At 46.6% G+C, this 16387-nt stretch overlaps 1 protein-coding gene across 6 annotated transcripts in view; it reads right to left on the minus strand.

Moving 5' to 3' along the window:
- LOC133353381 (extracellular sulfatase Sulf-2-like) overlaps positions 1-16387 on the minus strand; it is a 155816-nt gene that overhangs the window by 48370 nt on the left and 91059 nt on the right. The window lies entirely within an intron of this gene.

The following is a 16387-nucleotide window of genomic DNA, read 5'->3' on the forward strand; positions in this document are numbered from 1 at the left end:
AGGCAGACTGAGTGACACATGGACTGAGTAGCCCATGGCCTCAGTGGTAGGCAGACTGAGTGACACATGGACTGAGTAGTCCATGGACTGATTGGTAGGCAGACTGAGTGACACATGGACTGAGTAGCCCATGGCCTCAGTGGTAGGCAGACTGAGTGACACATGGACTGAGTAGCCCATGGCCTGAGTGGTAGGCAGACTGAGTGACACATGGACTGAGTGGTAGGCAGACTGAGTGGCACATGGACTGAGTGGGGAGTAGTTTGGACGCCGAGCGCAATCGTAACTCGCACGTCCAGTTGCCAGGTTTATGGCCTACACACCGGATTATAATAAGGCGCATCCCCAGAGTACCTCTTTAAAATAATTGTAGATGAAGTGCGTCATATATACCGAGAATACGGTTCGTGTTTTCGTGACAGCAGCCAGTGCAGGGGGATGTCACGCTGCAATCAGCGGTGGACTTTTTAACAATCGCTTTCTTGTGCTCAGAAAAAAGAATAAAAAAACAACGAAAGCAGCTGGGAGTGGGGAAACATTTGGGTGGAAACCGGCGGTCTCTTCGGCGTGCAGCATTACCGCATACTGGGCGAGCATTGTTAAACGAGAACTTCAGTCCATTTAACAGCAGGTGCACGTCTATGCTTTCCTAATAATGATGGCCACGAGTGTTGACAATAAATGTGCATCCACAGTAGTAAGTTTTATGTATATTCATTTGGTTTGGTGTTCTTCCCACGCACCTCCGATTAGCACGGTTGGCTAAGCACGGTGCAAAAGAACTGCAACATGCATACACATGTATTTATTTCTAGATTTGAAGCTTTCGTGACTGCAAGGATTCATATTCTTAGTTTTTTTCGGTAAAGTCACGTAGGTAAAAAATTAAAATTGAAATTAATAAAAGTAAAATAAAAATAATTTTAATTTTAATTTTTTACCTACGTGACTTTACTGAAATAACCTAAGAATATGTATTTATTTATTTACCACCCCACTCAAAAATGTACGCAAATTTAATTTCGCAAGAAATTAAATGTGGCCATATTACGTAAGATATTTAATTAAATGATTAGAATGTTTAAAGAAGAAAATTATAAATACATTTAATTGCAATGACTTCATATGCATTGGCATTGGTGAATGTGCTGAGGCCCCAGTTGAGAACCCGGTTTAATTACAGGTGGCTGGGACCTGGACTCAAACCCAGGACGTCGGTAGGGCCAGCTCAGCGGTCACTTGACAGTTCAGTGCTGTGACCACTGAGCCTGCTGGCTGAGAAGTGAAGGTTCAATTCCAGCCACAGACGATGGCCCCCCCCCATAGCTTAACATGGATAGATCTTTGGAACCTCATTTGCCAGTAAAAAATATGATAATTGTTTTTTTACCCTTCTATCTGGCAACAAAACTGACACCTTTTTTTACAAAGAGTCAAGGTGTCAGTTTTGTTGCCAGATAGAAGGGTAAAAAAACAATTACCATATTTTTTACTGGCAAATGAGGTTCCAATGGTGTAAATGCTTACCCCGAGCTCTCATACTCTGATGGTGCATTGTCTTTGAGTTGTGTGCCTTTTGGCGTCATCTGGTCCAACCCATGTGAGACTAGGCTCTAAGGAAAGCTGTCTCGGGTGTGGACCAATCAACTTCAAGGACAGTGCATACATTATCAGAGTTATGTTTTTTGTTTGCATTATGACTGCAGGTATTGTGGTCTATGCAAACATGACTCATAAAAAAAAATGTGTCAGTTTTGTTGCCAGATAGAAGGGTAAAAAACCAATTATCATGGATAGATCTTAACAATGACATTTGACGAATCCGGATTTATTTTGTAAAGCAAGCCTGACTCTGCTGATGAGAGCCAATATGTCAAAACCAATGCTGCTGGCTAATATCAGACTGGAAGGTCACGGCCAAGGTGTGTTATTGTCACGTGGAACCATGGAACTGAGGTTTTTCATTTGATTAGCCAAAATTGTCCACAACAGCACATGAGTTTATTACATAATATTTACACCAATTTTTTTTACATAGATGGAGCACCGTGGTTTTCACATTGCACTGTGAACTCGGTGATTTGAGTCAAATTTCTGTCCTTGGCTAACATCAGCGGGGAGTGCTATCTGAACCCCACCCTGGCCACCTCTCTTCATGAACCTGCGTGGTGAAGTATGGTCCAACAGTCCCCATGACCAACACAGTGAGAGGAGGCCTTCATCCAGCAGTGGATTGAGCAGGGGCTGTACAATTTAATTTCTTTGTAATTATCGACACATGAGCATGAAAGCTACATGCGGTGGGAACTGGTGAAGAAAATTCATAAAAAAAAGAGCATAGGCGAAACTATAAATATTTGTTGAACAAACAATCCTCACATTCATGCCATTTTGAAGGTTTATTTATGAGATGCCGGTGTTTGTGTTGTAAACCCACACTCGCTCGCTCACACAGGACGGGCGAGCGGGCGGGCGGAGGGGCAGCGAGGGGGGGTGGTGGTTGTGGGGGGAAATTGAAGGCATTTTTATAATTAGCACCAAAGCGAAAGGCAAAGCGAATGTAATCCGAAGCACACGCTGGAGTTAATTTTAAAATGGAGCTGCCTTGCTGCAAAGCGATACCACGTCAATACCGTTCCGCGGAGGAAGAATCAATGCAATTACTGTAACGCGGTGGTGGGTTTTTGGTTTTGTGGCCGATAGCGACAGGCAGCAGCAGCAGCAGCAGGGAGCGAGCGAGCGGACTGTGCGCCGTGAGAGGAGGCGCCAGCCCAAACAGCTCCGCCGTGCCAGGTGCCAATGTCTGGCACCTCTCAGGGACAAACAAAGATCGTCCTGTACACCTTCAGACCCGGGCAGTGCTGGATTATCCCAGTAGCAAAAGTAGCTACATTGGCTACGGGCCCCGCACTTTCAAGGGCCCCGCGCAAAATGCTTTCAAACTATCAATTCCGGTTAAGTTATTCTGCACTTGCTCTATTACTAAAGTACTATACTGCCTTCAGCTTTTATGAACGACTGGGCGTTTAAGGGGTCCTCGGGGCGACGTGAGATGAGGGCCTCAGCCTTGTCACAAACGACCGCCATCAATAAAGTTCGGTTCGTCATTTGACGCGGCGGAATTTCTCTGTAGCACGGCGGGGGGGGGTGCGAATAAAAGAGATGGCTCGGAAGTAGCTCTGTAATGATCTCCTTCCACAGGCCTTTTTATGAGTCACACAGGCGAGATCCCACTAAGGACCATATAAAGGCATGCCCTTGCGTGGTGCGTGCTGTAGCCCTTCGTCTTTGACGTGTCTTTAATATAGGGCAGACAGACACGTAGCCGAACAGGCAGATGGAAAGACAAACAGAAATGCAGACACATGAACGAATGTAGAAAGACTGATTGATACATAGACAACAAGTAGATGAACAGGCAAGTGAACAGACAGAACGTCTGACAGGATGCCAAATACAAGATGGACAAATTGACACACAGACAGGCACACGCAGACAGTTGGACAAATTACAAGCAAACACAGAGTGACAGACGAGCAAACGAAAATATCAGACACATTGGCAAATGTACAGATGAGACAGACGGGCAAAGGGTCAGCCAGGAGATGCATACAGCAGCTTGGTCGATGGCCCTGCATGAAGACAGGGAGTGCAGTGAACAGGTGGGCAGACAGACAGACAGTCAGACAGACATCCCCTGCCACATGGGGAAGGAGAGGAGGAGGAGGGGGGAGGCTGTTGCCTGAAATGACCTGGAATGTCTTGCAGCTGCGCTGGGCTTAGCTCGTCGTAGCGGGAGCTGCAACGCGACCTGCTGACGTGCGAGCGTCAGAGGCGGCCCTCGGTCGCATCCTCGTGAGCAGAACCACCCACGGCCGCGTCGAGACGAATAATTATTATCAAATTATTATTCAACGCCGGAGGAGGTCGGGGGGGGGGGTGTAAAATAGTGAGCGCCGTCGTTCGCGACGGCGTTACGGGCCTGGCGTCCACTCTCGGTGGTTCCGTGGATGCAACGAACCGGACGGATCGACAACGCAAACGAGAGAATGGAGCGACAGCAAACACCCGCGGCAAAAAGGAAAGTGTGTAAAGAAGCTCGGAAAAACGATGCCGAAACGGACAGAGAGACGCACCGATCGGAGAACGAATGCAAACTAGAGACATAACAGAGGTTTTTTTTTCTTTTGGGGGTGGGGGGGTTAGATCGAGTAAATATAGATGTGTCGTTAAACCCGCCACCATCCGACTAGTCACCACCAAATTAGTCAGGTTTCACGTAAACAAAACATGGCAATGCGTTACTTGTACAGCGCACGGGTTGTGAGTTGGGGAGCGAACCCACAACATTTACAATTTGCGCACCGTGACATTTCCGCCGGTAATTGCAACCAGCCTCATCAGGCGACAGCCAGAGTTGTGGGGAAATCCTCTTCCTGTTTCAATGTGATGTCGTCACTTGTGCGCCAACCAATCAGGTGCCGGGAGGAGGGGGGTTAATGTGTTCATATAAATTACAATGGATATTCATTTCCGTTTGGGTTATTCAAAGTCGAGAAAATCAAGTGGGCATGAGCAAGGCCTGGTGGCCGATGGGCGAGTCTGGGGTAGAATGGCAAGCATAGGAAGGGAGCATTCCGGAGAGGGTGACCACTGTGGAGATGTAACGATGAGAGATGTGTTCATGTCCAGGAGTGAGATGGACTGTGGCATCATAGGACCAGGTGCAAAGCATCCTGGTATAGAACATATATTAAGGATGCATACATAGCCTATGCCAAGTAACATAGCCAAACAAGTCCACTCATACATGGCCTATATCAAGTATACATAGACAGACGATACCACGTATATATACATATATAGGCCATACCAAGTATACATACGTAGCCTATGCAAAGCATACTTAAGTAATGGTCCGTTAGTGAGCCCTGTGGCAGCAGGAGTGAGTCATGTGTCAGGGAGCGGCCAATGAGTTGGTGACGCGGCCCTGCATGATCGCACCGACATCTGAGGCTCAGTTCAATCTTAAAGAATGTGTATATATGATTTCACGTGGCCCTTAAAGTGCACATAGCCTGGCACAGGCGCCGTGGTGATGTCACCGCCACATGGCGGTTATTGTTACATTTGATTAGATAACAGAAGTAAAACTACATCATGGGACCTCCTTTGCCAGTACCAAAATATGAGAAGAGGTTTTCCCCTTTTTTCTGGCAACAAATCAGGTGTTAAGATGTTAAAACACAAACTGAAACCGTTTACAAGGAATCATGTCTGCATTAACCACAATACTTGCGGTCAGAATGTAAAAAAAACACAATGCACTCTTATCAGAGTATGTTTTTTGTTTGTTTGCATTCTGACCACAAGTATTGTGGTTAATGCAGACATGATTCCTTGTAAAAGGTTTCAGTTTGGTGTTTTAACATCTTAACACCTATTTTGCTGCCAGAAAAAAGGGGAAAATCTCTTCTCAGAAGTAAAACTAGTGAAGTGGTGAATTTGGTGTTCAATGTGTAATCGATACCGGAACGGGAACATGTATATGTGCAGTACAAAATTAGATTGTTTTCTATTCGTGCGTGATGCTCGTGGATCCCCGCAGTCGGTAAATCCAGCGGCCATGACAGATTCCGTGTGCACCACAATTTGTCCACGAGCCCAGACCACATATTGCACCGTTCGTTACCACATTAGGTGACATCACTTTTAGCGATTACAATTTCTAAACCATGTGGCCGATAACAGTGAACTACGTGCTTAGCATTTGAAATGAATCGCTTGTCAAATGATTCCCTCTATTTGGGCATATAAGACGTTGGTCATAGGGAGGTTTTGCTACCGTAGGTGGTACCAGTTTCTGCTGTGATCCACGGGCGAAATGGAATTGATCGTTTGATCAGATCATGGCCTCAAATTCTGACGACTCATCGCATTGGAAGGGGGGGGGGGTGAAACTTAAATGAAGGACGTTTATTATTATATTATTACTTCTAGATTCTTGAATTTGGCAAAGCGACATGTGCATGCATAAAACACACCCTCCATGAAGCACAAAGCCCCCAACGAACCATTTACCAAAATTATCTATTCATTAAAGTGGACTATACTCTGTGCCTAATTTCAGCTGGGAGCAGGAAACAGTTGTTCTGGGAATTATTTTAACACTCTACATCCATCTCACCATTATTTTGTCCTAAACCTGTTCAAAGGCGTATCGGAATATACGAGGCAGTGACACAGGAGGATTACGATGGGTAAGGCATACCGTGTGCTCTAGTGGTAGTGACTCACACCGATACTCAATAATCCAAGCCAGCCTGGCAGATTTTTGGGAAAATATTGGGTGAGAAACTAAGCCTTGACTTGGGGCGGGTGTGGGGGCGGTACAGTGTTGGAAAGCTACACTCGATTTCACTCAACTTCTGCCGTGTTTACTACGCCTTGGAGGTTTTCAGATGCACGCGCGGCACCACCCACACTTTGGAAAAATACGGGGAGGGGAGCAAAGTTAAAAAGCAACAAAAGTCAAAAACACACGTGTCTCGCAGCCAAAATTCCAGTCTCGCGTTACATAGAGGGGGCTGTGTGCCCATGGGCCCATCTCGAGCCGGGAAAGGCTGCATTGCTGCTGCCGCTGCCACCACCGCGTGGAGAAGTCCCAACAAGAATCCCCCCGCACGCCTGGCTCCCTCCCCGTACGCAGATTCTTGACCGCTCATTTCCCAATGAATTTACTCGCAGGAGCCAAGGCAGCTTGCCGTTCTGCCAATAGAGGCAATTAGTAGCCTTGGTTGGCCGCGTTGCGAGGTAGCGAGCGTCCCTACTGCCGTCACAGGCACGGCTGGAAAAACTAGCAATCGTATCCCGCGCGTGTAAGTGTTTGTGTGTAAAATGTGTCTATGTATGAGTGTATGCTGAACTTTCGTAACGAACGTAGCCATTGGAGGTGCGGGGTAAGGACAACAATCTAAACGCAGAAAAAAAAGTGGCAATGTAGCGGTTAGCGCACTTAACTACAAACCCAGCGAACCAAGTTCGATTCCCAGCCGTGGCTAAAACATCATTTGGTGATTATATTAACTGCCCTTGGGCCTTCTCCTAGATCGACTTAGTGTTTAATGAGTACCCGGTGCGATGCGTAAAATCATCAGCACTGGGGAGACAAAGGTGGACGGGCGTGGCGATGGCCACAACGACCCACTTCGTGCACTGTGCCGGCCTTGATCAGATCTCGCTAACAGCTCTTGCTGCCGCAGTCTATGTCGTATATAACGGGGATCTTTGTTCGCATGCATTGCTTGTGTATGCACGTGCGTGTGTGCCACGCACACATGCCTATGCAGAGTGTACAATAATTATCTTTACATCAGGCATTATCCACGCCTTGGTGAGATAGCAGAAGTGCATCGGCATGGCTTGGACATTCGCCCCCGGCCCAATGTTGGTAAGGGAAACGTCAACACTTCTTTTGCCAAAACTGAGACCGAGACAATTGGTTTTTTTTTTCCAAGGCGTAAATTGAGCCCCAAATGTCCCCATGCTCAAATTAAATAACAGCCTTGCTCGTTTTCAATACCTAGTTGGGGGATCGCGGTGTGGGGGAGAGGTGGGGGCGGGAGGTGGGGTGGGATGTGTGTGGAACCCACATTAAACGAGCTAAATGTGAAACTTGCACAAGTGGTGTTTTGTATTGGAGTGTTATAATATACACGGAGATGCAGAAAATTGTTTATTTTTGAATTTAGTCGCTCTTGCTAGTAATTATCACGTGCTATTATTATCATTATCATCATCATCAGTAAGAATGACATTTTTAATAGTCAGGAAAGCTTCACTAAGTCTCAAAAGCTTTTTTTTGTGGAGAATCCTGCAACTGGAATGTTTGGCAGATTGGAGCATTCAGAGAAAATCCAGAAGTGTGAGTGGGCAGCGCTCACAACGCTCCGCACGGATGGATTAAAGAATGCATAATCCTCATGATAAAGTTTTTTGGGTTAGACCGCGTTATTTATAAATGTGTCGCAACTCTCCACCACCCGACATGGCCAATCAGTAAAAAAGTGTCACGTTGACAAAAGACAAATAGTTCCCTACTTTAGCCCACCGGTGTGTTGAAAAGTGAATCCACAACATTTACAATTTTTGAGTAGTACGACGTTTCGCTGGTAATTACATCCAGCATCATCGGGAAATTTGCCATAATTCTGGTAAAAAATTGTAAATGTTGTGGATTCACTCTTCAACACACCGGTGGGCTAAAGTAGGGAACTATTTGTCTTTTGTCAACGTGACACTTTTTTACTGATTGGCCATGTCGGGTGGTGGAGAGTTGAGGCACATTTATAAATAACGCGATATAACCCAAAAACCTTTATTAGGAATAATATTGGTCGCGAAAGCCTGCTACGTGTTAAAATACATAATCTGTATTGCAGGCTCTTAGCCACCTCGCAATCCACAGTTAATGACACCAGGTATCCGTAGAGAGTCTCCTAACCAAACACATGGCCAGGTTGAATCCCTGGTTAACGTTTGAGATGCAGGGATGTAGCGTGAGTTTAAGGGTGATTTATGTGCCTGGATCGTAGAGGGTTTAAAAAGAAAGAATTCGAGCAAAGCTGCACCAATCTCCTCCCTCAAACCAGCAGCAGCTGTCATTTGCCATTAAGTGCAGCTGATGTCACCACATTTGCAATGCCAGACAAGGTACACTTTGAAGCCATGTGGTATAACAAAAACGTACTTGCTTTTATGTCACGAGACAGATCCAGATGCTGTTGGTTACCGTATTCTCCAGATTAGAAGATAATCACACACCCCCCCTCCCCGTGCCCGCAGCTTATGTATTTTAAAGTAAAAGTTGGAGGCGCATCTCATAATCCGGTAGTTGTGTGTACACGTGTGTTGTGTGTGTGTTCCGAGTTCGATTTCCGCTCGCGGCCAGCATCGATGATGAATATCTGAAACGGTACTGGGCCTCCCCCTAGGTCGACTCAGCCTCAAATGAGTACCTGGTGTGGTGTGTAAACATCACCACCGGGGAGATAAAGGCGGTCGGTCGTTGTGCTGGCCACTCACCCCCTTGTCGGCCTTCATAGGTGCTCGCTAACAGCACTTGCCCCAACAATTTCCGCAGCGTCTCATAATCCGGGGGACACGATAATTAAAATCCGGCATTGACGAGGCGGGGATTGGTGAATGAAGAGAGTTGCACGTGACACCCTCTACCGAGCTCTCTGTGCTCATCACAGATCGACTCTCACCTGGAATGTTCCCTCCTAATTTCCTCCCTGCTCTCGATACACACGGTTCATACTCTTAGGATTTTTCGGTAAAGTCACGTAGGTAAAAAATAAAATATAAAATGTTTTATTTTTTACCTACGTGACTTTGTCGAAAAAAGTCATGTAGGTAAGAAATTTAATATTTTAAAAAATATAAAATATTAATTTTTTTACCTACGTGACTTTACCGAAAAAACTGAAGAGTATGAATCCTTGAAGTCACGAAAGCTTCAAATCTAGAATTAACACACGGTTAATTTACACCATTGCTCGCTCACACACCAACTCACACAAGGGTTAAAGATCCGCCGTATAGCCTTCGACAGACTGTTGGGGCAAGCGCCGTCAGCGTGCACCTACGAAGGCCGGCACTGCACACGAAGAGCGTTGTTGGCCAAAACCACTCCCTGCCGGCTGGCTTGGTCTCCCAAGTGCATATGTTTTTACCCACCCATACCAGACACTAATTCAAGGCTGAGTCGACCTAGAGGAGACTGAGGGCTGGTTCCAATATTCATCAATGTTATTGGTCGTGAGCGGGAATCGAACCTGTGCCGCCGGGTCCATGGAAGTGTGCGCTAACCACTGCACCACAGCTCCCCATAAACACATTGCCACATCCACGTGAGCAAGTTTGAATCAGCTTTTTGTGGGAACGAATGAGCTGATGAGAACAGGAGCGGTGTAACCGCCCACTTGATATAACGTTGTTAATCCTAACTCAAATATTCCAAGGATGCCAACAACCGCCCCATCTACCCACTCACCGACCCACCTAATCATTCATCAATCGTATTACTCACCCACCAACCCACCCATGCACTCTTTCATCCATCCGATAACCCACCCATCAATCCACCCACTCAATCATAACATCCACCAGCTAACCAATCCATCCACCCACTCACCCTCCCAATCATTGACCACCCATCTATCCACTAATCCTTCCAGCCAACCACCCATCCTTTTTGCTTCACGAGAGAGCATCGTAATCATTTCAGCTTTCAGATTTAATCCTCCCGGTTTAGTGGAGAATAAATTGTGTGTGCTCTCTACGAAACCACTCATCCATTGATCACATTTTGAGCATGCCTAGGGCTTCTTTAATGCGCGACGCAGGTGAAATACAGCCGAGAAATTGTGCATTAATTTATATCAAACGGGTGAAAAAATTGCAGCGCTTGCTCGATTAAAATTGGTTCTTGGGAAGGGATGCTGCCGGGAAGTGATGGTTTTGCACACTCAATTCTAAAGCAACAGTTAGGGGTGCTTCTCATATCCAGTAGGTGTGTGCGTGTGCGCGTGAGTGTGTAAGAACATGTGGGGAGCGGTAGAGTAGTGGTTAGCATGCTGCGCTACGAACTCGACGACCTGAGTTCGATTCCCGCTCACGGCCAACACCAGTGAAGATTGTCTAAACCAGTCCTGGGACTCCCCTAGGTCGACCCAGCTTCAAATAAGTACTTGGTGCTGTGTGTAAACGTTGGCACTAGGGAGATAAAGGTGGCCAGACGTAGTGTTGGCCATCCACCCCTATCCACGTATGCCGTGCTGGCCTAAATAGGTGTTCGCTAACAGCACTTGCCCTAAGACTCTGTTAAGGCTATAGGGGGGGTCTTTGTGACTATGTGGCGAGTGGTAATGTATAATCATCAGTGCACTGCACTACGAAACTAGCCACGTGAGTTCGATTCCCACTCATGGCCAGTGATGATCATCTGTGACGTGAAAACATCGTGTGCCGTGCCGGCCTTCATAGGTGCTTTCTAACAGCACTTGCCCCAACAGTCTGTTAAGGCTATATGGAGGGGGTCTTTGTCTTTGTGTGAGACGATAAATGTACAATGTTATTGGCGCCTAGGCAAACTTTCTGGGTGCATTTTACTTTCCGGAGAATACGGATAACACTGCTCACTGTTACCAATCAGCGCCAGACATTAATTGAAAAGTTACGCATAAACACGTGTTCATTTTTTTTGGGCCGATGTCACTTACAAGATAATTGGGGTAACAGTGAGACAAGTGCTGTCCACCGACTTCGTGTGCAGGCAGGAAGGGGGGTTCCGTAAAAAAAAAACGTATTACAGCTGCGCAAAAGGTGGCTTGCCAGAGAGCCCAACAGCTTCACCTCCATAATGTAGGTTTTATTTGGGTTAGATCGCGTAAATATAAATTTGTCGTTAAACCCGGCACCACCCGACTCAGCCAATTAGTAAGGTTTGTCACGTAAACATAACATGGTTTTCCCACCTGATGATGATTGCTTGTGTTGCAATCGAAACGTCGTGATTTGTTTAATTTGATTTCTAACTACGTGACTTTACCGAAAGAACCAAAGAGTATGGATTCCGGCAGTCACGAAAGCTTCAAATCAAGACAGAACATGCCAATTCGTTACTTGTGTAGTGGAGTAACAGCATGTGTGACCTGTGGACGGTGAGGTCACATCAGGGCGAACAGGTGCAGAGAGAGACAGAGGGAGAGAGAGGCGATCAATGAAGATACACCGCGGTGATTGGCTGGCTGCAAATGCAAACACGGTGTAGGCGCCTCGCAGGCGGGAGGTGGGAGGCGATAAGCGTGGCGGAGACGCCGCGTGAGCGACGGCTCAACGAGGGCCACCTGAGGTCTCTTAATGAGGGGATAGAGGCTGGTGCGCGGAGAAAAGCAGTTGAGTTGGTTGGAGTGAAGTGCAGAAGATTTTTACAAGTGAATTCCGGGACCCCGCTCGCCAAACCTCGTCCTCTCCAGCGGTGTTGGCTGATCCCCCACTGGAGGCACGGGGGCGAGGTTGGAGGAGGGTAGACAGGCTATCAGTAGAGAGGCTAGCGGAATCCTAAGTGTGAGTGTGCTAAGGCTAGCAGTAGAGAAGCTAGCAGAGTGTATCGTAAGTGGCTAGCGGGGCGAGAGAGAGAGGAAAAGTTGCGATGGAGATACGTGGTGTTGAACGCGAGGAGTTATGTACGAATAAAGAGACACGGGAGAAAAAGAAGTTGCCCATGTGAAATAACACCACGGCACTTGTACAGCACACCGGTGTGTTGGAGAGTAAATCCACAACATTTACAATATAAGTACGACTTTTCGCCAGTAATTACAACTAGCATCATCAGGCGAAACGTAGTACTCAGTTTGCCAATTGACTAAAGACAAAAGAGTTCCATTAGTTTTTTTACGTACACGAAAGAAGGCAGCTGTCATATTAAAACGATCAGTCCTAAATAATTTAAAACAGAATTCATGCGTGCTTTAATGTTCATGGAAGTAAGTTTGAACACGTGTTAAAAAATAAATGAAATAACCCCGTGGGATTTGTTAAAATAAATATAATAATCCTATGTGTCCCGACTTTTGGTCCACCCTGATGTTATTTTACCGTGTGCCTAGGCAGACTCGAGCAATTCAATTCAAAGGACCCCTTCTGCCAGCACCTTGACTGGATTAACTTGAAAACTCAAGCGAGCTGGGAGTGATGAAGAATTCGCTGGTTCACTGCAAACCTCCGTGCCCATCAATAGAGAATCTCATCACCTCCTCCCCGGTCCCCCTGTGCCTCTACCATTTCCGCAGCCTCTGTTCTTAATTCAAATCCCATTTCTCCAAGCACAGACAAAAAAAAAACACACTGCCCCCGGCATTCTATCATGTGTACCACGTGGTTTATGGTGCATACGGATCTACAAACCCCATTCAGCCAGTTCATTTCCCTTACCCCCCCCCCTCGCCTTAACGCTCACTTTCCTCACCTCCGGTTGGCTACGTACGGTGCGAAATAAGTTCAACATATACTCGTACGTATATTCTTAGGTTAATCTAAGAATATGAATACTTGCAGTCACGAAAACTTCAAATCTACGTACGTACGTACTCCGAGTCAAAGTGATTTCCTGCTCAAACGCGAGCGTCGAGTTGGTGCTCAGCTCCCGTTTATAGCGCCGAGCCAGTGATTGGAAAACTCCACAATCATATGGCAGGGATGCGTACCGTAAATATCTGGCCCTGGGCCCTCTAACCATACCGCTTGACAAATCTGTCGCTGACCAACCGTGGAGAAGTATGGCCGAATCATGCCCACAATTGACGCACAGTAGGGGAGGCATTTGACGGGCTGGAGATCGACTATGAGTCGTCAAACTTAATTATAATTTATTTGTAATTTATATTATGGCTACTGGAACATGGGACAAATTGGTTAGAGACGGATACACTGAGCTCAGTACAGGAGGCTGTGTTCCATCCCTACTCATGCCGGTGGAAAGCCTGAATGCGATTTTGTATTCAAATCCAATTGCCTCTGTTCATCCGACAGGAAAATATATGCACAGCGGTTGCTTCTTTAAGGTTAAACCTCTTAAGACTGGTCTTCAAACACAATGAATTATTAAACATTTAAGCCGTCTCCTATTGTGCACTCCTTTGTACTGATACACAAGCTAAAAAAAACGAGATATATTTTACTTGCATAATCCCTTGGGAAGAAAGAATCTTTCGCAAGGGGTGCACAGATTGCCGAGTGACACACACATTTCCGACGTCAGGAAATTAGGAAAAGTTTTCAATGCACGAACCCCCCTCGTCTTGGGGAAAACGAGGTCTGGACCACCGTTGCAAGCACTCACTGCCTCTCAGCACCGTTGAGGCACGTTCGGCCACGCGTATTTCCCTGCTAGCAATGAGACAAAGGCAGCCCGGGCTCTGACAAGAGGTCGCGGGCGCAGCGGTCAAGGGCCAGGAGGGAGAGAGAATGTAGAGAGACACAGAGAGAAAGAGAAAAAAAATCGCTCATCACGGCACAAGCCAGAACGAACACAGTGCCAGTCAAAAAAAAAACAATGGAGACCAAACCATAGCAATGTACAGGAGCATTCACATCTCCATCACTCGCACAATAATTCACGTCGCTCGCGTGCGTATATTATCAAAGCGCTATAATGGGACAACGGTTTGAACTGAGAAATGTTGACAGCGCGCTCCCTTTATACCGCTTTTTTTTCCACCTTTTTTAAATGCATTATTAAACCTTGGGTGATGATTCAACAGCAGTCGCGTGCGAAGCGGCCACAGCAGTAGAGATGTTGGTGAACATACTCTTAGGTTTTTTCGGTAAAGTCACGTAGGTAAAAAATAAATAAAAAATTACTAAAAGTAATAATAGAAATAAAATAAAATAATAAATCACGACGTTTCGGAGGCAACACCGTCACAGCTAGATTTGCTGTATCACTTGATACAGCAAATCTAGCTGTGACGGTCCCACCTGATGACGGAGACTTGTGTTGCCTCCAAAACGTCGTGATTTTTATTATTTTATTTCTATTATTACTTTTATTAATTTTTAATTTTATTGTTTTACCCACGTGACTTTACCAAAAAAACCTAAGAGTATGAATCCTTGCCAGTCACGAAAGCTTCAAATCATCTATGTTGGTGAACCGCACCCCGAGGGTTGCCTCTCAGCTGTCGACAGGACCTGGGCGCGTCGCCAGTGGCCACGGGGGTCGACGATACGTGGAGAGTTTCGAGCGACGGCACTCGCTAAACGAAACGAATTTTTTGTTTTATTTTACCAGGTAAGGCACACTGAGCTATGTAGCTCTTTTTCAGAAGCGAGCCGGCCAAGAATGATGGCCCAACGAAGTGGCTTATCAACACGTGTAAATGTATATAACCACGTGCTTTCGAGCGACTCTGAGCTTGGCTCCGCGCCTCTGAGTTGCGGGCGTTACGTCCACAAATTTGCGCGTGTTATAAATTGCATTATTATTATTATTATATCAGCCAAATACTCTAAATGTGGAGGGGGGGGGGGGGAAACCGGCCGAGCCCGGAGAAAAGTCCACGCGAACACGGGGAGATAGAGAGACACACAAACTCCAAATACACAGCAGTGGTCAGGGTCGGGATCGAACCCACGACCTCCTGTATATCAGGCGAGGTAGTTAACATCTCCTAGCCACCGCGGCACGCCACTCGTCCCATGCATGTGTACTCACGTTGAACCCCTTTCGCACCACATGTAACAAACCACGCTCATCAAAGGTGGACTTCCGCACACCCTGCCGCGCCGTGAGCGCGTGCAAGTTGGATTTGTCATCAATGGGAGTCCGACTCCCGCTCACGGTCAATTACAGCGGTGAATATTTTGAACCGGTCCTGTGCTTCCCCCAGGGCGACTCGGCCTCAAATGGGTGTAAAACAACAGCGCTGGAGAGACAAAGGTGGCCGGGCGTCGTGTCCACCACCCCGTGCGCCGTGCCCGCTATCATAAACGCTTGCAAAACAGCACTTGCCCCAACAGTCTGTTAAAGGCTATACGGGGGATCATTGTCTTTGTTATCAGTGGTAGTGTAGTGGTGAGTGCGTTGCACTATGAACCGGGTGACCCAATTTGTTTTCTGCTCACGGCCAAAATCCATAACCAATATTCAAACAACCGGTCCTGGTCCTCGCCTAGGTCGACTCGTCATTAATCCAGCATCTCGTGCTGCGTGTAAACAATCAGCATTGGGAAGACAAAGGCGGCCGGGCGTGGATGCCCGCCACCGACCCCCACGTGTCCCACGTTGACCTTAATAGGTGCTGCTCGCCAACAGCACTTGCCCCAACGGTCTGTTAAAGGCAACACGGGGTGATCTTTGTCCTTGTAGTTTGATCAACTAAGCTCAAATTGCCGTCTAATTATAAAGCATCAATAATTGGACGACGTCTTTTTAATCCGTCACTTGACCATCCACAAATGGGGTCAACGAACCCCATCTCAGCCCCTGCATCAACGTACAATTGACATAACCCGATCATTTGTATCGTTAAGCGAATGTTCATGCACATGATCAAAGGGCAAATGGTGTTCGGTAGCATCGGACACCGTCGTTAACCGATCTATAATAAATACATATAAAGTGCGCACTCCATCCACGAGACTGCTGATGAGTCAATTAGAGCGAGCGGCTGTCGTCAGCATGCCATTAGCGCAAGCGTGATCAGCAAGTTGCTTTTAATCGCTGCTCAGAAGATGCACCGCGTTTGATATCAGTCGGATGAAATGGTCCGATTTGACACGTTCAGTTAATGAAATACATCTAAGTGCATAATCACGC

This window comes from Lethenteron reissneri, chromosome 43, assembly GCF_015708825.2.
Source record: "Lethenteron reissneri isolate LAM-NWPU_2019-01 chromosome 43, ASM1570882v1, whole genome shotgun sequence".
Classification (NCBI taxonomy): domain Eukaryota; kingdom Metazoa; phylum Chordata; class Hyperoartia; order Petromyzontiformes; family Petromyzontidae; genus Lethenteron; species Lethenteron reissneri.